Source organism: Salvelinus sp. IW2-2015, unplaced genomic scaffold (assembly GCF_002910315.2).
Source record: "Salvelinus sp. IW2-2015 unplaced genomic scaffold, ASM291031v2 Un_scaffold1366, whole genome shotgun sequence".
NCBI classification, from domain to species: Eukaryota; Metazoa; Chordata; class Actinopteri; order Salmoniformes; family Salmonidae; genus Salvelinus; species Salvelinus sp. IW2-2015.
This window is the reverse complement of record NW_019942860.1, coordinates 15,651-23,049: the sequence shown is the minus strand read 5'-3', so window position 1 is coordinate 23,049 and position 7,399 is coordinate 15,651. Positions and strand designations below refer to the sequence as shown.

Here is a 7,399-nt window from a genome sequence, read left to right as displayed (position 1 = left end):
CTATTATTCTACAATGTAAAAAATAAAGAAAAACCCTGGAATGAGTAGGTGTGTCCAAACTTTTGATTGGTATTTTTAATTTATTTATATATATATATATCTATATCTCACACGCAGAGAGAGACATACACAAGTGCAAAGACTGCTCTGCAAGACTAATGTATTATCCATGCATGAATCTATAGTGACTGTGACTCCGTTCAGGTGTTTGTCTGTAGCCTACCTTGGGGGTGCTGGGACGTTGTGGGGTCTGGGCTCCCTTCTTGTCCTCTCTGTCCTCCTCCAGCCCCATGTGTAGCCTGACATACCCCCCCTCCCCCATGGAGCGCTGTCGTAGTCGTCTCTTATAGGGGTCATGGGTCCTCTGACCCTCCTCTGTAGGAGTAGAGACCGGCTCTGGCACCACCTCCTCCTCGACAGGAGACTCTGGCTCCTCGATCACCTCCTGCTTCACCTTGGCAGGACGTCCTCTCTTCCTCTTAGGGGGTTGGGGAGCAGCGGGAGGCTGTGGCTCGGCCTGGGGTGCTGGATCCCCCGTCTGGTGCTCTGACGTCTCCTCCTCCTGGGGCGTTGGGTCCTCCTGGACTACAGGTGGCGCTACAGCCAGACGGACCACCTCAGTAGGGGCCACCTTCCCTGGGTCCACGCTGATGAGGAAGGCCCCTGGTTCCATGGAGAGGGAGTCCCCATCCCCCTCATCCCCTTCATCATGCTGCTGCTGCTCCAGGGCCAGACAGGCTGACACCACGGCCAGGGACTCACTGGCTCCGGCCTGGCCGCTGTGGGTCACCACTGTCATGGTCTCTGCCTCTCCAGTAGGGGAGAAGAGGGTGACGGACTCGCCTACCCGGGCCTGGCCGCTGTGGGTGACCACCGTCATGGTCTCTGCCTCTCCAGTAGGGGAGAAGAGGGTGACGGACTCGCCTACCCGGGCCTGGCCGCTGTGGGTGACTAGAGTCACCGTCTCTGACCCAGCCTCCCCAACCACGGTCATAGTCTCCTCTGGTTCACCTCCCAGAGCCTGGGTGACTACAGACGTCAGATCCCCTCTGAAGGCCTCTGCTGTGTGGGCCAATGAGTCCAGGTCATCCCCTGCTCCAGCTAGCCCGGTATGAGTCACCACGGCATGGCCGTCGCTCCCGATGGTCATAATGTAGCTCCCGGGTTCTTCATTCGGGGCCTGTTGGGGTGCAGGCTGGCTGGACACCACCGTGTGGATGTCTCCTTGCTGGTAGACCATCAGCTTCTGCTCCTCTACCTTCTTGTGGACGGACTCACAGATCTGAAGGACCTCGGCCATCAGAAGGTGTCGGGCCAGCGTGGCAACGTCGGCCATCACACAGAAGTTGAAGCAGAGGTTGGAGGTGTACGCAAACTCTAGCAGGGGGAGGAAACTGACCTTGCTGAAACCTGAGGAGAGAGAGAGAGACAGAGACAGAGACAGAGAGAGAGACAGAGAGAGAGACAGAGAGAGAGACAGAGAGAGAGAGAGAGACAGAGACAGAGACAGAGAGACAGAGAGAGAGACAGAGAGAGAGAGACGGGTTATTCCTCTGACCAAACCACCTCAGTAAGATGATGATTACAGGGAAACGTATTACTCAGACATCATCCAACCGTTTTATAACTCAGGATCTATACGGCCACAGGACGGTGACTTTTTCCTGTTGTTCTGATAACTACTCTTGACAGGCTTGTACCCCGATTCTTCATCCGGGGGTCTGGAGTCGATGAGATGAAAAGGTCCAATGACATTGGAGTCATTTAGCGCACGTCCTCACCCAGCCCAACTTCTACCTGACCCACAGCAGCCTGCACCTTCTCCATGTCTCACCTGAGAGGTCGACCACCGCTTCATGACTGGACACGGCTCCCTTCTCTATAAACAGCTCATTAAAGTAGTCGCTGCAGGCGGCCAGGACGGCCTTGTGAGCCCTGTGCTCCTCCCCCTCGATCAGCAGCGTGATGTCACAGAACTGGTTGTCGAGGCGCTGCTGGTTCAGCTTGTCCAGCATCGTCTGGACCGTGTCTGGGAAGGTACTGCTTCACACCGCCCCTTACTGTCACCTGCAACACAATACAGGGAGCCATGACTACTGTCCTCCTGGATAGATAACACAGGGAGTCATGACTACTGTTCTCCTGGATAGATAACACAGGGAGCCAGACTACTGTCCTCTGGATAGATAACACAGGGAGCCATGACTACTGTCCTCCTGGATAGATAACACAGGGAGTCATGACTACTGTTCTCCTGGACATTAGACAGAGAGAGAAAACCTAAGACAACACTAGACAGAGAGAGAGAGACCTAAGACAACACTAGACAGAGAGAGAGGAGGACCTAAGACAACACTAGACAGAGAAGAGAGAGACCTAAGACAACACTAGACACAGAGAGAGAGAGGGACCTAAGACAACACTAGACAGAGAGAGAGAGAGAGACCTAGACAACCACTAGAAGAGAGAGAGAGACCTAAGACAACACTAGACGAGAGAGAGAGAGAGACCTAAGACAACACTAGACAGAGAGAGAAAGACCTAAGACAACACTAGACAGAGGAGAGAGAGACCTAAGACAACACTAGACAGAGAGAGGAGGAGACCTAAGACAACACTAGCAGAGAGAGAGAGACCTAAGACAACACTAGACACAGAGACAGAGGGAGAGACCTAAGACAACACTAGACACAGAGAAGAGAGAGAACCTAAGACAACACTAGACACAGAGAGAGAGAGAGAGACCTAAGACAACACTAGACACAGAGAGAGAGAGACCTAAGAAACACTAGACACAGAGAGAGAGAGACCTAAGACAACACTAGACACAGAGAGACCTAAACAACACTACACACGAAGAGAGACCTAGACAACACTACACACAGAGAGAGACCTAAGACAAGACGAGAGAGACCTAAGACAAGACAGAGAGGAGACCTAAGACAACACTAGACAGTTTAGTATCAGTAAAGAGGCCATCACCCCCATAAAATACAACAACACTGACAAAGACCAGTTCGTGTTTAGCCACAGTCCTGGGGCTCTTGGTCTTGTGATGAATGGAAGTCACCAAGTCCATCTCGTCGTCCTCCTCCTCATCCTCCTCGTCACTGGCTGGGGTTGTGACCCTCCTCGTCTCCCCGGTCGGCCCACCAGTCTGGATCCGCTACGGTCCTCCGATAGCCCTCTCCGGTCCTGTCTGTTCTGGCACTGGCTACACTGCCTCATGTAGTCCTTCACCTGCTTCAGGATACCTGGGAGGACACAGGGTTAATCACATTGATGTATGAAACAACGACCAGTATGCGTACACACTGAATGGTTTCAGTAGCTGGATGGATTGCCTTCATCGTTATGGTGCAGCAGTACCTCATCACGTCAATGACAAGGAGACATTTTGGACAACAATGCCGTTTCTGAAACACGTGCATACACGGGGAGAGGTTGGTATATTTTAAAATTGATGTGTGACAGTCCGGTGTGTTGACAAGTGGACACCAGTTGGTGTGTTGACAGTGGACCAGTGGTGTGTTGACAAGAGGACCAGTGTGTTGACCAGTGGTGTGTTGACAAGGACCAGTGGTTGTGTTGACAAGGAGGACCAGTGGTGTGTTGACAAGAGGACCAGTGGTGTGTTGACAAGAGGACCAGTGGTGTGGTGACAAGTGGACCAGTGGTGTGTTGACAAGAGGACCAGTGGTGGTGTGTTGACAAGAGGACCAGTGGTGGTGTGTTGACAAGAGGACCAGTGGTGTGCGGGRCAGCTGTTTGTTCACCCACAATTGCTAATAACCCGTATTATAACCCGTATAACAACTTGTTAAATAACCCGTCTGCCCATCTAGATGTGATAAAGTGAAACCCGCTAATATAGAAAATGCGCCATAGACTAGAGTCAGACGGTGCACCGATTTGTTACATTTTTCTGAAAAAATTGGGCTATTTGTTAGTCAACTTGTCTATTATTAGATACATGCAGCTTCTCTTCTGTCATATGCTGCCCTAGAAGAATAAATAGAACTAAAGAATGTCTCTGCTCCGCAAAAAAAAAGTAGAGATAAGAGTACCTCACCCGAATGTCATAAATCGATAGAATGGATGCGTCAATCTAGTTCGGTGAGGTTCTCTGTTATCTRGTTTAGGGACCGGGAAGAAAATGCAATAACTCTAAAAACTGAACTCTGTGCAAAATTTCCAAATGACAGTTTGATTGTTTTTGTTACATATTTATTCATAAAGTTCAAATATAGATTATAGAACACCATGTGAACAATCCTTACATCATGCTCTGTTTTTAGAAAATGTGATACTTCAGGATTTTGGCAATGAGGCACTTTATCTACTTCCTCAGAGTCCGATGAACTCGTGGATACAATTTTTATGTCTCGGAGTCTAGCATGCTAGCGCAATAACTTGAAGTCTATGGGTAACGCTAGTTAGCATTGTTTCACAAAACTACTTCTATATTTCCATCATACTGGACACAGAGACAAAATGGCCAGGGCTCGGGTTTGAAGCTGAGCCATCTGCACGTCCTCTGCTGCGTGGTACAGTCATATCTGACTAAGATCATAACATGGTGTCAGAAGTGCTTCCAACCTCGTCAAATAAGAAGGAGAGATTATTTCACAGAAAATAATAAAATGTCACTTGAGTTTTGTCGGAGTTGAGTGACGAAAAGTAGCTCACTGCTCTCTCYCGGCTCTTCACTGAGCAGAGCAGCCCAAGAGGACTCCCCAAGTGGCGCAGCGGTCTAAGGCACTGCATTTCAGCTAGAGACGTCACTACAGACAACCTGGTTCGAATCCAGACTATCACAACGGGCCGTGATTGGGAGACCCATAGGGCGGCGCCCAGCGTCGTCTGAGTTTGGCCGGTTGTAGGCCGTCATCGTAAATAAGAATTTGTTCTTAACTGCCTAGTTAAATAAAGGTTCAATCAAAAAAGAAAGGGGGAAAAAAACAGCCGTTGCGATGGATACTCAGAGAGCCATGAGCAGAGCGAGCTGCATGCAGGGAGTGAAAGAGGAGCTAATGAATTAACCAATGGGGCGGGGAGAAGTTATTTCTGTTACGGCCGGGCCTTCAATTTCGCAGAAGCAATTGACCTGGGTAGGGCCTGAACAAAGGCCCTACAATATGAAGATAACTGCTCCTCCAGTCGATGTCATGGCAGCGTTGGCTATCAAAGCTCATGCGGCAGGTAGCCTATCGGTTAAGAGTGGTGGGCCAGAAACAGAAAGGTCGCTGGTTCGAATCCCCGAGCAGACTAGGCGAAAAAATATGCCGATGTGCCTTTGAGCAAGGCACTTAACCCTAATTGCTCCTGTAAGTCGCTCTGGATAAGAGCGTCTGCTAAATGACTAAAATGTACATTGTAAAAACACGTCGTCGGGTCTCATGGTCGTTTCTCGCCTAACTGTATATGTTCAGGTCGTCAAATCAAATCCTTCCATATGAAGTTGTTGTTTTTTAAAGAACATTAAAACGTGTAATTTTCACGAGGTTGGAAGTAACATGTTCAACTACTTAAGAGATTGGCTCTGATCTAGGTTGTGCATTTAGATCTAGAAAACGAACAACTAAAAAAGGACGTTTTTCTTTTTTTTACTTCTCTCATTGACTTGGCCTGTTCGGCAAGCATTCACAGGAGTATCACGATGTTTGCACCTCTGGGTTTAGAAACTGTGGCCTGAACGTTGCGGGCTTAGGCTAAGGCTTAAAATCCATGCCTGTACAGGGCTCTACTACCCTTTATCTACGCAATATTTCACAACCCTAAACCCGCCTGCCCCACAGATATAACCATGGGGACTGCAGGTATGACTCAACCTGCACAGAACTTAAAACTAAAATATTTAACTTTTTGGGTAACCCACCAAATTCACATAGATATGAATGTTAAAGATGTCATTCTCATTGAAAGCCAGCCTAAGAAGCGGTGGTGTATCTGTTCCGTGTACAATTTCTATGCTTCCCGTTTAGTTTTTGCTGTCTTTTAAATTCGGTTTGGTACACCAGCTTCAAATAGCTGAAAATACAATATTTAATATCTGAAAATACAAACAAATTATTCACAGCTGTTTAGATGGTGCAATGATTGTCTGTAGAATGACTTTGTTTTGTCACAAACTGAAATTAGGCGAACTATTAGAATTTTTGCAACCAGGAAATGGCGGAATGATTTCTGCATATTGCTCCTTTAAGCGTACCATGTATTGATTGACCAATCAGACACCGGTTAACTAGCTAGCGAGCCATATGGCTAACAAACTGCGAAGGAAATATACCAGCTGGTGTTTTCTTTTACGCGTGTTCTCTGGCCTAATAAACAAAAAAGTGTCGCTAGATAATTTAGCTATAGAATTATATTTTACCTCTCCACCAATACTTCTGAGAAATGGATTCCCAAGTGTGATGCTGGTTGAGGTGCTCTTCTCCGGCGACAATGTGTGACTCGTCGATAAGTTCCTTCCTCCGACCAGCCTGCAACACCACTTCCAACTCGGTGAATTCATCCAGMCCTTTCTGTCTTCTCTGGTAGTACAGTGTGCCATTCCGCACGACATAGCAAGCGGCTGCTTTACGAATCTTTCTTTTCGTATTGCCATGGGTCCCTGGTGCGTACGGCTCCCGCTCATCAGTCAGATAGCGTCTGATGGCTAAGTAGCTTTCCTCGCACGACATAACCTTAATTATTCGCGCACACAACTAAAATTACGCTATTTATTTCGAAGAGAAAAGCATCTTCGAACTTGTAATTTTTAAATCCGTATAAGTGCCACATAATATACAAAAAAATACAATATTTCAGGTTATTTTCGAAGGGGGAACGCAGTTCTTGACCGTGAGGGGTGGACTTGCATGAACAGACAAAATGGCTGCTGCACAACCGGATGTGGCGTGAGAAATGGCGGAAGAGCAGAGATACTGTATGTAATGGCGAGGTAATCTTGTCTCCGCCCTAACAGTGTTAGTCGGTGTCCRGAAGGCAGGTGGTCTGCTTATCGTGGACAGATTAAACCCTCTCGCTTCGCCTCGTCCTTCTTATTCTTTGAGGTTTAATGGCAGACTACAACCTACGGGTGTATTGACGCCACCTACTGTACAGGGTAAGGAAACAAAAATACTAATTTGGAGAGGGGCAGAGGTCTGATACCAACAGGCTGTTCTCTCCCATACCGTCAGGCAGCGGTCTGATACAGTTTCTATATACACTGAGTACACAGTTATGAGAACACCTATTTAATATTGAGCTGCTTGCTTAGCGAGTACCACTTCCTCCCGATTTAGCCCATACCTGGCGTGAACTCGAGGCCTCTGCCTCACAAACACACAACTGCACCCCTCAAGTGTCTTACCCGATCGCTCCACCTCAAAAGCTAGCTAATGAGGCGATG

General features: G+C 48.0%; 1 pseudogene; it reads right to left on the bottom strand.

Moving 5' to 3' along the window:
• LOC112070561 (zinc finger and BTB domain-containing protein 11-like) overlaps positions 1–6,902 on the bottom strand; it is a 35,661-nt pseudogene extending 28,759 nt beyond the window's left edge.
• Between the last annotated feature and the right edge of the window lie 497 nt (positions 6,903–7,399).